Source organism: Diprion similis, chromosome 12 (assembly GCF_021155765.1).
Source record: "Diprion similis isolate iyDipSimi1 chromosome 12, iyDipSimi1.1, whole genome shotgun sequence".
Classification (NCBI taxonomy): Eukaryota; Metazoa; Arthropoda; class Insecta; order Hymenoptera; family Diprionidae; genus Diprion; species Diprion similis.
Genome location: NC_060116.1, coordinates 10,889,241 through 10,904,385, shown reverse-complemented (window position 1 = coordinate 10,904,385; position 15,145 = coordinate 10,889,241). Strand labels below are relative to the sequence as shown.

General features: G+C 39.9%; 1 protein-coding gene and 1 long non-coding RNA gene across 4 annotated transcripts in view; one reads left to right on the top strand and one right to left on the bottom strand.

Moving 5' to 3' along the window:
• LOC124413383 overlaps positions 1–15,145 on the top strand; it is a 114,068-nt gene that overhangs the window by 16,337 nt on the left and 82,586 nt on the right. The window lies entirely within an intron of this gene.
• Positions 1–15,145, bottom strand: part of LOC124413371 (small conductance calcium-activated potassium channel protein) — a 148,466-nt gene that overhangs the window by 66,248 nt on the left and 67,073 nt on the right. The window contains exon 1 of one of the 3 annotated variants that reach the window (XM_046893905.1): positions 11,281–11,669. The exons of the other annotated variants lie outside the window; for them this stretch is intronic. The gene's annotated coding sequence lies outside the window, so the exon portion shown is untranslated. Of the gene's footprint in view, positions 1–11,280; positions 11,670–15,145 lie in introns of those variants that run through there. 3 annotated transcript variants of the gene reach the window in all.

Below are 15,145 nucleotides of genomic sequence, written 5' to 3'. Positions count from 1 at the left end.
ACCCCGATCCTTTCATCTGTACACTGCAGGCTTCCTCCAAAGTTGATTAACTTGAACCTCTTTTTCGTAGAGACCATCATCAACCAGCCAGCAGGATGAATTGTTAGGATGGATGTTGGTAATTTTATATTTTCTTGCTATATTCGTATTTTTTTTCTTTCTGTTATTGTGGATGAAAGAATTAGAAATTCATCATATTGATGAATGCAATATCAATGCTGAGGTACGAGAACTCTGCCACTTTATCAGGAACCATCACGCATTTTAGTCATTTACTACGTTTTATTAGGACTTGTGCAAAAGCCTTCTAGTCCCAGGACGACTGTCGGTGAATGGATTTATGGTTAAGACCCTTTGTAAACTGGTCACGAATATCACGAAACTACGAATTGCCAGAACCGAAGTCCAATCCCTCAGCAATAAACTGAGCCAAGATCAATTACGGTGACCTGCAAGAAACTCGCGATGAATTTCACGGCACGTGTTTCCTTCGCAGGCTGCAGGCAGGTAGAGTAGACATCTTGAATTTAAAAGTACCACGTGCGTGGTATTACATCCCAAGTTTCTCTCACAAAGAGATATAACATCGTATGTTTTTTTTTTTTTTTTTATAACATAACGTAACATAGTTTATTCTTTTCAATTTTTTTTTTGCTGCAACATCATACAAATTTTCATCCGCATTATATTTGCATATTTTCCTGCATCGTACGTTATAATATCGTGTCCTGAGCAAAACGATAGTTTCGTAATCAAGTCGCTCGCGGTTCGCCCTGCGGCAAGTGATTTTGTTAAGCATGACTGGCTTTCGCAATAAAGTCAATTCCGTATTTCATACCTTATCTTTTCTTCCCTCCATCGTTTTCCTACCCGCCTAAATACACCGCGAAAAGTAAAATGAGGCAAAACAAAGTTGTGTGGGGGTGGGAAAAGAAAAAAGTGAGAAACATAGAGGTGCTGCCGCAACGCCGAAGGTGGATTACTTTTCGCGTTTGTCGTTTTCATTTCGTTCAATGGACAAACTAATTTCTGCACTGCCGCCTCGCACTTCGGTGCATCGATTCGATTTCCTTCCTATATCCTCGTCCTTGTAATCTTTGAACAGCGGAGATGAGATTTGGTCCATTAATTTTATTTTTCTGCTTGCAGCAAATATCCCGATACACCGAGGGTGCTTTTCAATTCTTATGAAACTCAATTTACTTTTCGAATCGTCTTATTGGTATACCTACTTATACGCAAATGGTAGGCACGTGAGGAAATGCAGATACTTTTCACTCGTCCGACTTTCCGAGCTTTACATTATAACCGCTGCTCTCTTTCCCGACTGTCTCTCTCTCTCTCCCTTTTTCCTTCTCTCTAGAAGTCAGTCGTTTCACTCTTTGCCGACAACCCCTCACGGCTGAAAAATAAAAAAATTGTACATCTCCTACTTGCCTCGAGTACTATATAAGCGAGCTTTTGTGGAAAGTTTTCTTGTCTCGTCGGGCTTACATGCGGTCTAGCTTTTCATACTCTTTTGGATTTTCTCGAGTCGTTAATTAGGTTAGAAAAACCCACGGGCACAATATTTGCGTTCACCAATGTCAAGTGCCGGGTAACATTTTCATTATTCATCGTCGCGAGATTTGATCTATACATGCGATATTACAATCACTCAAAATATGCATAAGCATAGATCATCGATATTACGCGAGCAACAAGTGATTGAAAATCGATCTATGTGTATAAATATTCTGTTTGGAATGCGGTCGCGTGCGCGTAGTTTTCCTCAAAATTATTGACCTCGGAAAATCGTCAGGAATAAACTTAAAAGGGTTAATGAATATTCAGGAATAAACCGATATAACCTCCCGTTTGTCGCCGTGAACTTCGCTCTGCTCTCTAAATAATGCAAACCGATCACAAATAGCCGTGGAGAGCCCGGGCGCTGGTCGATCAGTTCGTGAAATATATAAACGAAGGTCAATTCGAATATACTCGAACAGTGTGGCCAGCTCGGTATTAGCGAATTTTAAAACGCTTGCAGAATTAAAATCGGTTAAAAAAAAATTTAGGAAAAGAAGTGTCGGTGAAATTTAACCGAGAAATTAATAAGAAAAGTCTTTCTACACCTGCGTATATAAATATTGATTCTTGTAAAAGAAAGTCTATGGCTATAGGTAATCCCGGAAAACGAAAAAGACGGTGGAAACGAGGCGATATGACTCGCACGTTGTTTTTGCACGTCTAGCTCCGTGTGAAGGTTTCTGCGACCGCTTTTCTTTTCAACGATGAAGACTTATTCGATCTTGAAGAAACTTTCCCTCTCCCTTAACGGTCGCCAAGGATTTTTCATCACCTTTCAGCACATAATCGTCATGGTTATTGCGAATAAGCGAATATCTGCTGATCTCCGAGTAAACTTATGTACCAAACAGATTGTTTGATGGTTCGAAATGAGGGTGCAAGAATTGAAAAAAAATTTGACGCAAAAATCGTATCTCTCCCGATAAAATGTTTTGTTTTTTCATGCTTATCGACGATTTTGAAAAAGTAAACTTCAGGTTGTAATTATATGGTTCTTAGGTTTATGGGCTTAGCCCCTGTTGTCTCGTGTACCTGTTTGACAAATGATGATGAATGGGAGACTGTAGCGAGGTAGGCTTAGCGCGGACGTTGACGTCTTCATAGATCATCATGCATGTTTCATGCTCGATTTATAGACCCGTATGCGTTCTATGTATGCTTGAACGCCAGTTGGTCTGAGCGCTGGCTGAGTGGAAGCTTTGAGGGTCTTGAGGAAAGGAGGGTGAGTCGAGAGAGAGAGAGAAAGGATAGAGAGGTATGAGAAAAGGGGTCCGCTTGTCTGGGAGACTCGGAGGTCCTTATCTCTCTAATAACGCTTTACATACAAATTAGGAAAATTAAAGGAACGAAACGAACCTATGTTTTCGAAATTAAACCAGCAGCAGATACCATCTGACTGCTCCTCTGACTCGTTAAGTTTCACTTGTTTTTACGCTGCATCATCGTACTCTACGAACTGGAAGCAATAAGTGCCTGTCGGCCATGATGCTGCAGGATCATGATGGTGAGAGTAAGAGAGAAATTTTCAAATTTTTATGACGAATCTTTTCGTCAATTTTTTCCCTACCTTTTGCTGCAGGCGTTATAATTCGTAAAAAAATTCACACCTTCCGAACACGCAAGTGAGTATTAATAATTGATAGTTCCGTGGGTTCAAAAGATCCGAATTCCAGTTTCCGGCAGTTCGACCGGATAATCGAATCGAGGATGGGTACGTTTCGTACTGTGCGGTGCAACTCGATGCTTATCCTGATTCTACGAGACGTGGATATAACATACAGAAGGCAGTTTCTGTCGACTTTGTGGGTGAATTTATGGGAAATGGCCTCCGTAGTTTGAAAGCTCTTGACATCGGATGATCGCCTCGGTTTTTACAACCCTCGGAAATTTCTTTGCCACCGTATAACCTTTTCATACGCTTTTAGGGTGAGACGAAATTGTTGACGAGGGAAGGACGAGTCTATAACAAACTCCCTGGGTAATAATAACTCGAGGGAATAATAATTCACTATTCGGTAATCGGATTAATATCTAATATACGATACACACGTGCAGTACAGTTGGTTTATTCCGATCCAATCCAAATCCAATTTCTGAACGATTCGAGTAAACGAGAAAAGACGAAGGAAAACGTGGCGGAAAAACAGGCCTAACTCAACGACCTACTTTTATGTAGGTTTCTTTATTTCAAGGGGGACAAACTAGCTTCGTGTCGCGGCGCCTTCCGGCGTAGCGTCGCGTCGCGTCGGGGGAATAATAACGAGCAGGAAATTACTTGGTTGTAGAATAATTCATCGATTACCTTTCGATCGTTCGATTTTCTCACTTTTATCACCGACGCGTATAGCCGCACCTGCAGTCGTCTTCGGGGAATGTTAAGACACCGTATATATAAAGATGATGGGGGTCATCTGATCAATACGGCAACATATTTTTCCCGCTATTTGATACATAACCGATGGTTTTTACTGCTGTGCTAGAATCTGCAGAGTTATCGATGAGACGCGTGTGTGGCGTGTTATAGAGACGTAAAATGAATCGGAATTTTGCTGCAATGTTGTATTCATCTTCCGTGTCTCGGATCTACACCTTCTGAGAATGTCGATCAGGTGTTTTGGAATTCCATGATTATCTTTTGTACTTGATATTATCTATCCCCTTGCGATCTTCGATATTCGCACAATTGCAAAAACTGCGTTGTGCGTCATTTGTTAAATTTCGATTGGCGTCGATGGAAAACGACTGATACACAGCAGACGAAGAAGGAAAAAATGTTTCAGAATAAACTCAGCTTTTTATGATCTTGACAACGCTTAGCGTATCGTTGAGATAGAAGCGTCAACTAATTAGCGCCTACCTTGGTGCACTTAAAACGAAGTTAACTACACTCTGGTGACGTAAGCAGACCGCCGAGTAACGAGTCGACGAAGATATCTTGGTTTCGCAGAGGTACAGAGAAACGGAGAGAGGAGAAAGAGAGAGGCACACAGAAACAGAAGACTGGAGAAGGAAGAAGACTTGTAACCATGGAAACTCTCCCGTAGATGCCATGTCTTCCTCAACCTGACCACCATAATATAAGTTCAAGGTAGCTTCGAGCTTTCTGCCTCACGGTAAATGCGAATTTGCAGCGTAGAAAAAAGGGATTTGGTTTATCTTCAATGCTCGTGGATCTTCGTGAAGCACGCAAAAGATGGGAGGATGCGAACCTTGAAAATAGAAGGTTGAAGAACTTCGAACTTCGGTTCACGAGCCTTTACATCCGTTGTCTAACTCTCTGTCAGTAGTTTCAATATTAACGCCTGACGTGCAAACTGAGCTTTCTTCACTATCTCACCAAGTTTTATTAAATGAAATAAAACTTTCCTCAGCCGCACTTGGAACTCGTTGTACAAAACTAAGTAATTGCGATGCGTCGTTCACTGGTTTAATATGCGTTTGAGTAACTCTTGAGAAAGTGCAATTTTTCTCTTTTTAACTTGTGAACATTCACCTTCACCCGGAGGATGCTTGTGAAGATTTAATAATAGAACAGTAATATATGTAGTACGCGATATTAAATGGGTTATACGGTGAACTGGATCTGCAGCACATAAATGTCTTTCCAAAGATATTCGCTCTCGTGCTTTTCGTGAATTGAGAAAAATCATCGAGGTCGGTCGTCAAGATTCATGGCGGAGACAAGAAGAAAAGAAGTAGTCGCGCTACTTTTATACGCGCGGTCATAATTTTATTTTTATTTTCATATCTGCGTTTTTTTTTCTCTTCTTCTTTCTACCCGCGAAGTCTAAGTGTCGTGAGTTGAATAAGGGTCGAGTTTCAGCAGTTTGCAACTAAAATTGCACCGTTTTATCTTCATACAGATAAAACGCGGGTGGGTTGTGACTAGGTATAGGCTTTATGTCAACTCAGTTGGTGTATAAAAAAAGTTCTTCTCACAATCGCTCACGGCACAGAGAATCTAGAATTACAACAGCTTATACAGCTTAGATTGTTTTTGATCCACCCCCGACAAAGTTCGATACTCGAATTACGAGATTAACCCCAAAACTCTTCGGCGGCTCTACTCGTGCAGTTAGCAGGCGTGATGGATGTGCCTTCGCGTTAATGTATATACACATACACACATGCACACACCCATCATATGTATGTATGTGTTATCAGAAAATCCTGAAACGCTCGAGAAATTCTGGCGTCGATTTTTACTACATCATGTTATTTTTTCTATCCGACTGTATACATATAATCACCTCGGCAAAGATCAATCCTCATCAATCTTGGGATCAAGTAGAAATTTTCTACATTATCCACAGCTTGCGAGCATGGACTCTCTCGAACTCTCCTTTTTTACTTTCGGCATACTTTTTGCACTTTCGTTTCAACGGTTTGTACGAACCGTCAACCTATTTTACCGAACGGAAACGAAACCTCCCGTTTCTCAGTCCGAAAATTTTGTTAGCGGGTTCTGGAAATACAAACCTTATAGAATTTCCTCGCCGGCTTCGAAATCTTCAGTACAATTCCCTGTTTTACGAAACCTTACTCCAAATCCTCATACAATCTGTTTTCGTATTACTGATTCCGCTTGCTTTTCGGTATCATACGTATATGTATACCTACATTTGGGTGAATCGTTTTCTTTTTGTGTTTTTTTTTTTTTTTTTTTTTAATCAATGTTTAATTTTTGGAAAACTGAACCAGAATTAATAACAAGTCAAAATACACGCTTCGGGTGAATGAATGCGCACTTGTGACGGGTGGACGGAAACTTCTAGACACGTGCTTTAGGAATTTTATTCTTCATTTTAACGCACAGACTGAAATATTCAAAGACCTCTGGTGATAACAGCCAAACACTAAGAGGCAGGCTTTATAATATTTTGACGAGCTTGGTGATTCTGAAAGGAAAAAGATGTGTTTCACGATTAGGTAAATATAGCTGTGCTGAACTGATGCAGATCAAAGTGTTGGGGGGTTGTTCTACCGTGTGTGGAACGTGTACGTGTATTAATGGTGAGAAATCGGATTCAACCACGTTTCGCTATTAACCTGATAAATCAAGCCTCAATCTCGTTGGCACGATAAATGACGGTAACCAAACAAGGCACAGCCTCGAAGTACAATATCAGGCAAGTAAGTATAACGATTCCGGGGTTGTGGAGAAGTCGTAAAGTTTTGTGCTCCAGCGTACCGCTGCTATTCTCGCTCCTGGTATTCCCAGCATGCAGCTTGTAACACGAACGGATTTCATCATCTGATCGAAAGGCGAGGTGCGTCGGTTATACGACCTGAACTGTGAGCTGTAAACGTTATACGAGCAAAATTGCGAATTCTGCGGGAATACTCTGATCCTGTGTACGCGAATAAGCGTGCAAGTAATACACACCTGACTATAAACCGCGCGGGGGTTGAATGCCGTTTCATATTGATTTTCGCATTTACTTCGTTCAACTGCTGTGTGGATGTCACTTAACACGCATCGAACGATTGAGCTCATCAACTGAACGCGTTAATGCACGATTTAAATCGCCGAGTCTTTTTCGCAGGGGTTGAAAAATCCATACTTGTCTCTCGTTCGAATCTTCGAATAGACGTGCAACTCGCATCGAGGTTTCTCTGTGCTTTCAAAAACCGTATAGACAAAGTTGAAAATTTTCTCCGAGATTTGCAGCATCGATAGACTTGTCATTTTCATGCAGCTTTCAATAAAACTCTTCGTCGCAGGAAACAGCCTCGACTCCAACACAGTTTTCTTCCATCTCGCATAACCTTGCGATATAAAGAATTGAGACGTCGTGCCAAGATGGAAGCTTTATAAAGCACATCAAGTATTCGATATTCAGAGTGCGTTTCAATTCAAATATCTAGGTATAAGTCACATATTTTAACAATATATATAGGTATAATATGACTGGTGGAAAAATATGAAATTCTATAAAATGTGTTTAAAACTTGCATAAAACTTACGCGAAAAGAATTTATCGAGTCTGATTTTAAAGCTAGAATCGGACAGGCATGTGAAATTTCAATCCGTTTCGATAATTTAATACGAAGAACTTTGACTTACTGTGACTGTAAGAATCAAATTGCTGCGACAGCAGTGAACTTCTCCGTTAAATTTTGTCGGGATGGATAAAAACAAGAAGAAAAGAAAAACCAAGTAGAATTGGGTTTGAATAAGGCTCGAGCTGTCTAATACACTTCATCTTCAATGCATTTGCTACTAGTTCTGGCACAAACCAACGGTCATTTCGTACAGATATTCACGGATTCAAAGAAGACTCGCACTTGTGAATTGATGGATTATGGATTCTTGCCAAAATTAGTTGACATTGAAATGATTGAAATGGGAATAAGACGGTCTTTTCTAAGTCCTGATCGTTAATACGATGCTGGTAGAAGAAAAAAGTTGTTAGAAAAATTTTGATATACGCTACTGAAATTTTATAGACGGGTTAATTCGTGGGAGAAATTACGTAAGAAATGTTATTATTAATCTTGGTAATTAAGATATCAATTCCTTGATATCTTGAGTAGTAAAAAATACAAGGTGTACAGAAATGATAAATCTGACGCCACTTTTACGATTCACACTCGTGCTCTTAATAGCACGATAACGTTTATTATATTTCCGCCTAAGCGCTATCCGAATGTGTGCGTACTAATTTGAAGAAGATATTATACAGTGCTATAATTATACTCAGAAGATACATATACTATATATACTGTAGCACTTTGGATGTGCAACATGAAAATAACGACAACATTATTTTTGCTGCCCTGTCTGAAGCGGTGAAAAATAACTTTTGAAAAAATCAGTCCCGATTAAGAGGCATTCTCGCGTTCCATAGTTTTGGAATTTAGAAAGCACCTGCAATCCTTAGAACAGCTCAAAATTGACGAGGCTTCGTGCAAGGATTTGATTAGGATCGACTTTGATTCCCGGCAATTCTCGTCTAGACACTCTAGAACCGATAGAACATGAGGCGAGATACCCGCCCTTATATGACAGGAAACACGCCGGGATACAATAAGGATGAAACGAGAAACAAGGGCGTTCGGTTCAAGGCTCAGAGGGAGGCTTGAATTCTCTGAATGTACAGACACAGGAAGCCGTACGAGGGTTTTGAATTCAGCCCCGCTACTCTTGCGTTTATCAATTCCTCGACGTTACAAACCGAAGCGAACGTTAATATTGAACCACTCGGGTCGCCGCGTGTCGGAGGGAGAAAGAGCTGTTTCGAAGGCTTTCTTAACTTCATCCGGTAGGGACAGCCCGCTGCTTCCTCTTGACTATCACTTATTCATCGCAAATATGATAAGGGTAAGTCCGGCACCGTCGAATTCCCCTACTGACAATGGAGGGGTGGATATCCATCTCCCCCTTCCTACCGACAACCCTGCCGTTATTAATCGCGAGTCACGATCCTCGCATTTCTGCAAATGATTAAACTTCTCTTTCGTCATATTATGGACAATACGGTTATGCATTGCGTTCACGCTTCTTCTTCTTCGATTATTATTATTATTATTTGACGACTTGTAATCTCGATTTTTGACGTTGCAGAGTTACTTGCTATTTACGTTTTTTCGTGGGAGAGATGTTATTCCCGGAATCATCCGGCTCGTCTGACAATATGAAAGTTTATTGTATTTGCAGGAGTCAAATCTCATTCCAGTTTCATGCCCGGCATCGTTGTTAGGGGCTCTACGTTACGCAACGCGCCGATTCGAGAAGCGATACTTGTTGTTACGCTGCTGCTCGACGAAGGGTGAAACCGAATTAAAACGTCTCCGTAATTTTGAGTATATATTTTTAATCTCTTTGTTCTCGTTCTTTTATTCTCAATACCTTTTTATCCGACGTATCAAAAGCGAGTCAGAAGCATAACAAGATACTTTATAACATTACAATTGAAAAAAGCGTTACGGCGATGAATTTCAATAGAATGAAAATCAATGGGAGTATAACCATTTCGTATAATACAAATTTAGTCAATTTCAATTCAACTCGGCTTGCCTTGAATCTAAATTCTCTACAAATTAACTACGCACTCGTTCAAAATAATCGACTACAATACCGACGTGCATTTTTGGATTCTCATTTTTACCTACAAGTATATAAAATCTTTGTTTAAACGATCGCTAAGTCTTACAACAAATATTGTTATAAAAAATCTCTTCAATCTCGTTAGATACTTTCATTGATGCATTTTCCTGTTAAGAAATTATCTTCGGGCATCCATCGGAGTGAGTTGAAACATTCATCTTGTTGCAGGATGATCGCAAGTCTGACCATTTCGTGTAATATAACATCGACTAGCACAACGCGATGGATGCACTTGCTGCAAAATCGAACCTCGTATATAGAACACGATGCAGCAGCTAGACCGATTAGTTTTAATGCAATTGTGAAACGGAGATGCCCGCCTGCTGCTCCGAACTCGGAGCTTAAATGGAGCTTTTCAAAGCGTTTTCCCAACGTAATCTGCTCATCCTGAGGTTTTAATTAGCGGAAAAGTCGTGCTCCAATGTACGCGAGATATTGCTTTCTCCGAGGCACTATATATGAATTTTCTTCTCGCCAGTTGAGAGAGAGAGAGAGAGAGGGAGGAGAGAAAAATTGTTAATTCAGCCAATCGGATGGTCGAAGAATTCTCTTTTTGCTCAATTAAAGTCGCATCGTTACTCCGTCTTTTTTTCGCTCGCTGCTTCGCTGACTTCATTCGATCGCAAATCGACCATTCCAACACCTCCACTCTCCAGCTGTTTTTTTTTTTCTTCTCCTTTTTATTCTTACTCTTCAATAGATTTCATCTCTATGTTTTTCATCCACTGCTGCAAATCATAGATACTTATCAGTCTTATTTTTTGCCCAAAACTTTGATCGTCTTTGACAGAATTTACTCATTCAATCAGTCAGCAACTATCGTGAAAAACTATCAAGTTTTTGAGGTGATTACGAGGTAACCAATAACCGTGGTAAACAACCCAGAAGTTGGGACTTCCCAAGTAAGTTGGCTGGTGAGGTAATCTCGTTAGTAATAAGTAATATTTTTAACCTAATTTTATTACTGCTCGTAGATGCCTGAGCAGAACTGCGCGTTGTTAAACTGAAGTAATGGGATTAGAGTTTTTCCGGTGGGTGATACGTATTTTTTTTTTCCTCTCTGTGAATCTGTATGTTTCTACGAAATGGACACATATGAACATTATTACGTCTATCGTTAATAAAGCGCTGTTATACCGTGGAAAAGTTTTCCTCTTGGATTATATTTTTAACTTATAACGAAGCTCTGTACGGTTAAAAGATTTTCACTAATAATACGAATCAAGTTTCCTTTCGGTAGGGCAATTGGTTACTAGTTGATGAAACTATGTTCCATTAGTAACCTACTTATGGGGTGATTAAAATGGGTTTACAACTTAGTTTAACTTCGTTTCAATCCTTCGTTATATCGCGAATACACGTGACTAAACGTAGAAAGTTTTACGCAGTCGATTTGAACCCATTTTAATTGGTGCAAAAACACTTCGTCGCGTTTTTATTACTTTATCTTATACATTGTTATACTGCAGACGATGAGGATTGCGTGTTTCAAAGTAATTGGCACGTGTCTCATGAATAACGAAGATTTATGCTTGTTTGTTGTTTTTTTCTCATTCACACAACGAACGTGCATCACATAAATTATTATAAATTTATTATACCTTTTGGGGAACATTTGGGTCCGCCGTCTGATTTCACGTGAGGTCAGCCGAGTCCGTCGAGGCACTGCAACTATCACACTGTAATTCTGTTTGTTCGTAACCGCAATACTCAGCACCAGCCGCGTCATTTTTGAGCAATTGCATTTCAAAGTATTGTTTAGAAGGGCACTCGAATTTGCTCATTTTTAGGTATCTGTTGATGCGTCTGTATTTAACAATTAAAAATGGGATTTATTTGTTTGTTAGATGAATTTACTTTTCTTGTATACTTTATAACTTTTATCGCGCGAGGGGATTGCTGATTAAGTTTATTATTATTTTTATTTTATTTCTTTTTTTTCTTTATACTATTAGTAGTATAAACGTTAATTTTATTTTTATTTATTTATTATTCACTTTCGTTTATTCAATTATCTAACAAGCTTCTTATAATGTTTATGCAAGTATTGAGAAAAAATGTATAACTTCATATGCATATGTAAATATGGTTAGGGTAGGTAGGCTATATTTGTTATTACAAAGAGAGAAAATTTTAATATAACGAGTACTGAGGAAAAAATCTATTTAAATCTTCAACGTTTATTTGATTTACATTTATTTATCCATTTATTTGATTATACCATAAGTTTTAAGTGTATTTATCAATTCATTTATTAATTCACTTGTTTAATTATTTATGATGAGTTTTCAAATTTTAGAATTATTGTGTTTAATGTTATTTATTATATCGTTATATATAATTCGTTTACGATTATTACATGATGGTAACTTAAATTTACGTTTGGCATTAATATGAGACGATATTTTAATCGTTATCTTCTCCTGACAATATATTTATCTCAACAATTAACATCTTTACGGTTATGCATAATTGTTATGGCCACATTGTTATTGGGGTTTCATCAATGGTGTCTAGATTCCGGTCAACTTAAATAAAAATGCCACGCTATCCCGAAAATTAGTGTTTGTATAGCGATTCGAATTCCGTTGCTGCATATTTACATAATGCGACCCAAAGATAATTACAAAAGTACCAGATCGTGAAATTAGCACACTCCACAGCGCAAACGTATATTAATTACTCTATACGGTGGTATTTCTTTTTTTTTTTTTCTTTTCTTTCTTCTATTCCGCACGTACAGATCGTCGAAAAGAAAAGATGAGCAAAGGAAAAATGCAGTAAGGTATTAAAACGATGGGTCGTTTATTCGAATATCAATTCAATTTATGCACCGATTAATTTGATTACGTTCAAGGTAATTATTCGGCGCCCAAGGGCAAGCAGTAATTTTATCAAATGATTCCTGAATTTGTCGTAGCATTTTTTTATATTATCAACGTTTCGAGGCGAGAGCATATCGGCTCGAAATTTCGCCAACAAGTTTCTTCAAATCGTACATCCGGCCTTCGCCTATTAAATTGAACCAATTGTGAGGAGCACATCGGTAGAAGCACACAATTCGCAGACTCCGATTGAAAAAATGTTTATCCCCGAATCGTATAAATTTAACACTGATAACTTTCATTCTGATATATCAATGAAAAATTACAACACACTGTGTACGAGGATCGTCGCTGGAAGCGTAAAACTACCGATTTATCGGCAATATCAACAGGGTGAACATTCTATGCAGTGTTGTTGATCGTCGAACGTCTTCGAATCGTCGTTTCAGAATCGTCGATACTTCTTCGTCACTAATTTGGCCAATTCGAAGTGGACGAAACGTTTTATTATTTCGCATTAAAACGAAGAAGATTTTATCCCACAGGATCAAGTGCAAACCGAATTCATTAGCAGCCGTGTAAAATAGACGATCCGAAAAAATAATCCCGCCCGCCAAACTCCGCCTCGAATCCAATAGCTTCTGCAGCGATTCCTCACCCCGGAGGAACCACGGACGACTGAACATCCCCCGCATGCGAGGAGTCGGGAATACACACGGCTGGATGTGCAGGCAGACAGCGGGGAGCCGGTCCGTGGCTTGCGTCTGCCCACCCTGGCGCTCCCGGTGTGACTGCGCCGCACCTCCGACGTCCCCGTTTCCACCCTCGAACCTGCTCCTGGGGGGTGGCAGGACAAGAGCGCCGGCGGAGAAGCGGCCTGTTTTCACCCCCCTTTACGCCGACGTTCGTACGTCCTTCTTGTATTATGCCGCGTTCCTCTCCGAGGACGAACTCGTATTAAGGATCTTCCTGCTGCCGTACGCATCGGCTCAATAGAATACGCGCTTCTTACGGGGGTTTATTTTACGCTGCGACAGCCATTCTAACCTTTTTTTTCATCCTTTCCTCTTTTTTTTTTTTTTTATCTCTTATTTTCTCCACGTTTCTTCTCTTAATTTGCTTCTTTATTTTATGTACACGTTTCCTGAGTTATAGGTACGCGATCTTCATACCTTTTGATGGTATGTTCCAGATTTGAACTGAGTTCATAATGCAGTCGCTAGTGCAGTGAACTTTAAATTATAATTTATTTATATTGTTAGTTTGAAATTTTTCTATCCACGTATTACTTGATTTATATTCAACGATCGTTTACGATCTTGTCTTGGATTCCCTGCGGTGTAAAGTAGGTGAGAAAGTCGGAGGTAAGATCAGACCTCCCCTCGCCAGTTTCTTAGATCTCACGACATTGATCTTAACGTCTTTCTCCTCACAGCTTGTTGCGTGCGTGGATTGAATCTTTCGTAGCTCGTTTTATCCGCGGCTCTCTTCCGGGTAATGAACTTCTCTGTTAATCTGATTATCAAGATCGGTTCAGCTGAAAAGAATGAGCCGGCTTTGCAAGCACGTTTACGTTGGTGCGCAAACATCAATCGTGACAATTTGGTGCAGCCTCCAATTGACCACCAACTTGACCCTTCGAAAGACACCTCCATTACCAAAGTTCCTCAAACTTTGATCAAGATGCGGTGACGGCGGTGACGATGCTTCCAAGTCGGCTGTAGGAGTACCAAGAAAACTACGAGACTCATCGAATTACGTCGAGGACCGCAACCGGTTTAGCACCAGGGGTAACACAATCGCTACACGCAAAACTTACAAGCTTCGATTATACGATACCATCATTACAACAAAGCTTTGCAGGCTAAGGTCTGATGACAATGTCGGATTTAGAATCAGCTGAGTGAAATGCTGTTTGTACAAAAACTGGGATGAGAAACGGACGAAAGAACCTGGGGCAAAGGTCAACGTTTATGTTGGATTACGATTCCTGCCCTTTCATATTCAGGTTGAAGAGGATTCATGATTGAGGAGTGAGGAGAGAATGAGCTCTCAGCTGTCGGGATGTACTTGAAAAACTTTGAGAAAGAAAAAATCTGAAAAAGGTTTTAATTTGGTTGGTCAAATTAGTCATATTTAGGTACATATGTTATTTATTGTTGGGACATCATCCTAAAATAACAACTTTCATTCCATGGTTGAACCGTTTTTCCAATTTTTCGACCCGTGAGTTAACCGATATTTCCACATCGATATAAATCTATCTTTGCACGTTGTTCGTTGAAAACCTCTCTTTTTCTATCTACGGACACAAGCCTTTACCTCTTTAAACGCGATTCAGGGAATTTCAGCCTTCGACAACGACTCTCTCTCTCTCTCTCTCTCTCTCTCTCTCTCTCACTCTCTCACTCTCTCACTCTCCCCCTCTTGGCATTCGGACCGTCGTTATCATCCCACGATGGGAGCCATTTAAACTTTCCTCCACGGACCGTACACTCTGCAGCCAACGTATATTAAATCCCGCTTTAAGCCGCACTTGTACACACATACGTGCAATTTCGAATAACGTATGCGACGTCATGCCTCCAGGCTCAAAGTACCCAGTATACTCGTAGTTATACACGCTCTGCCATCGCCTAAT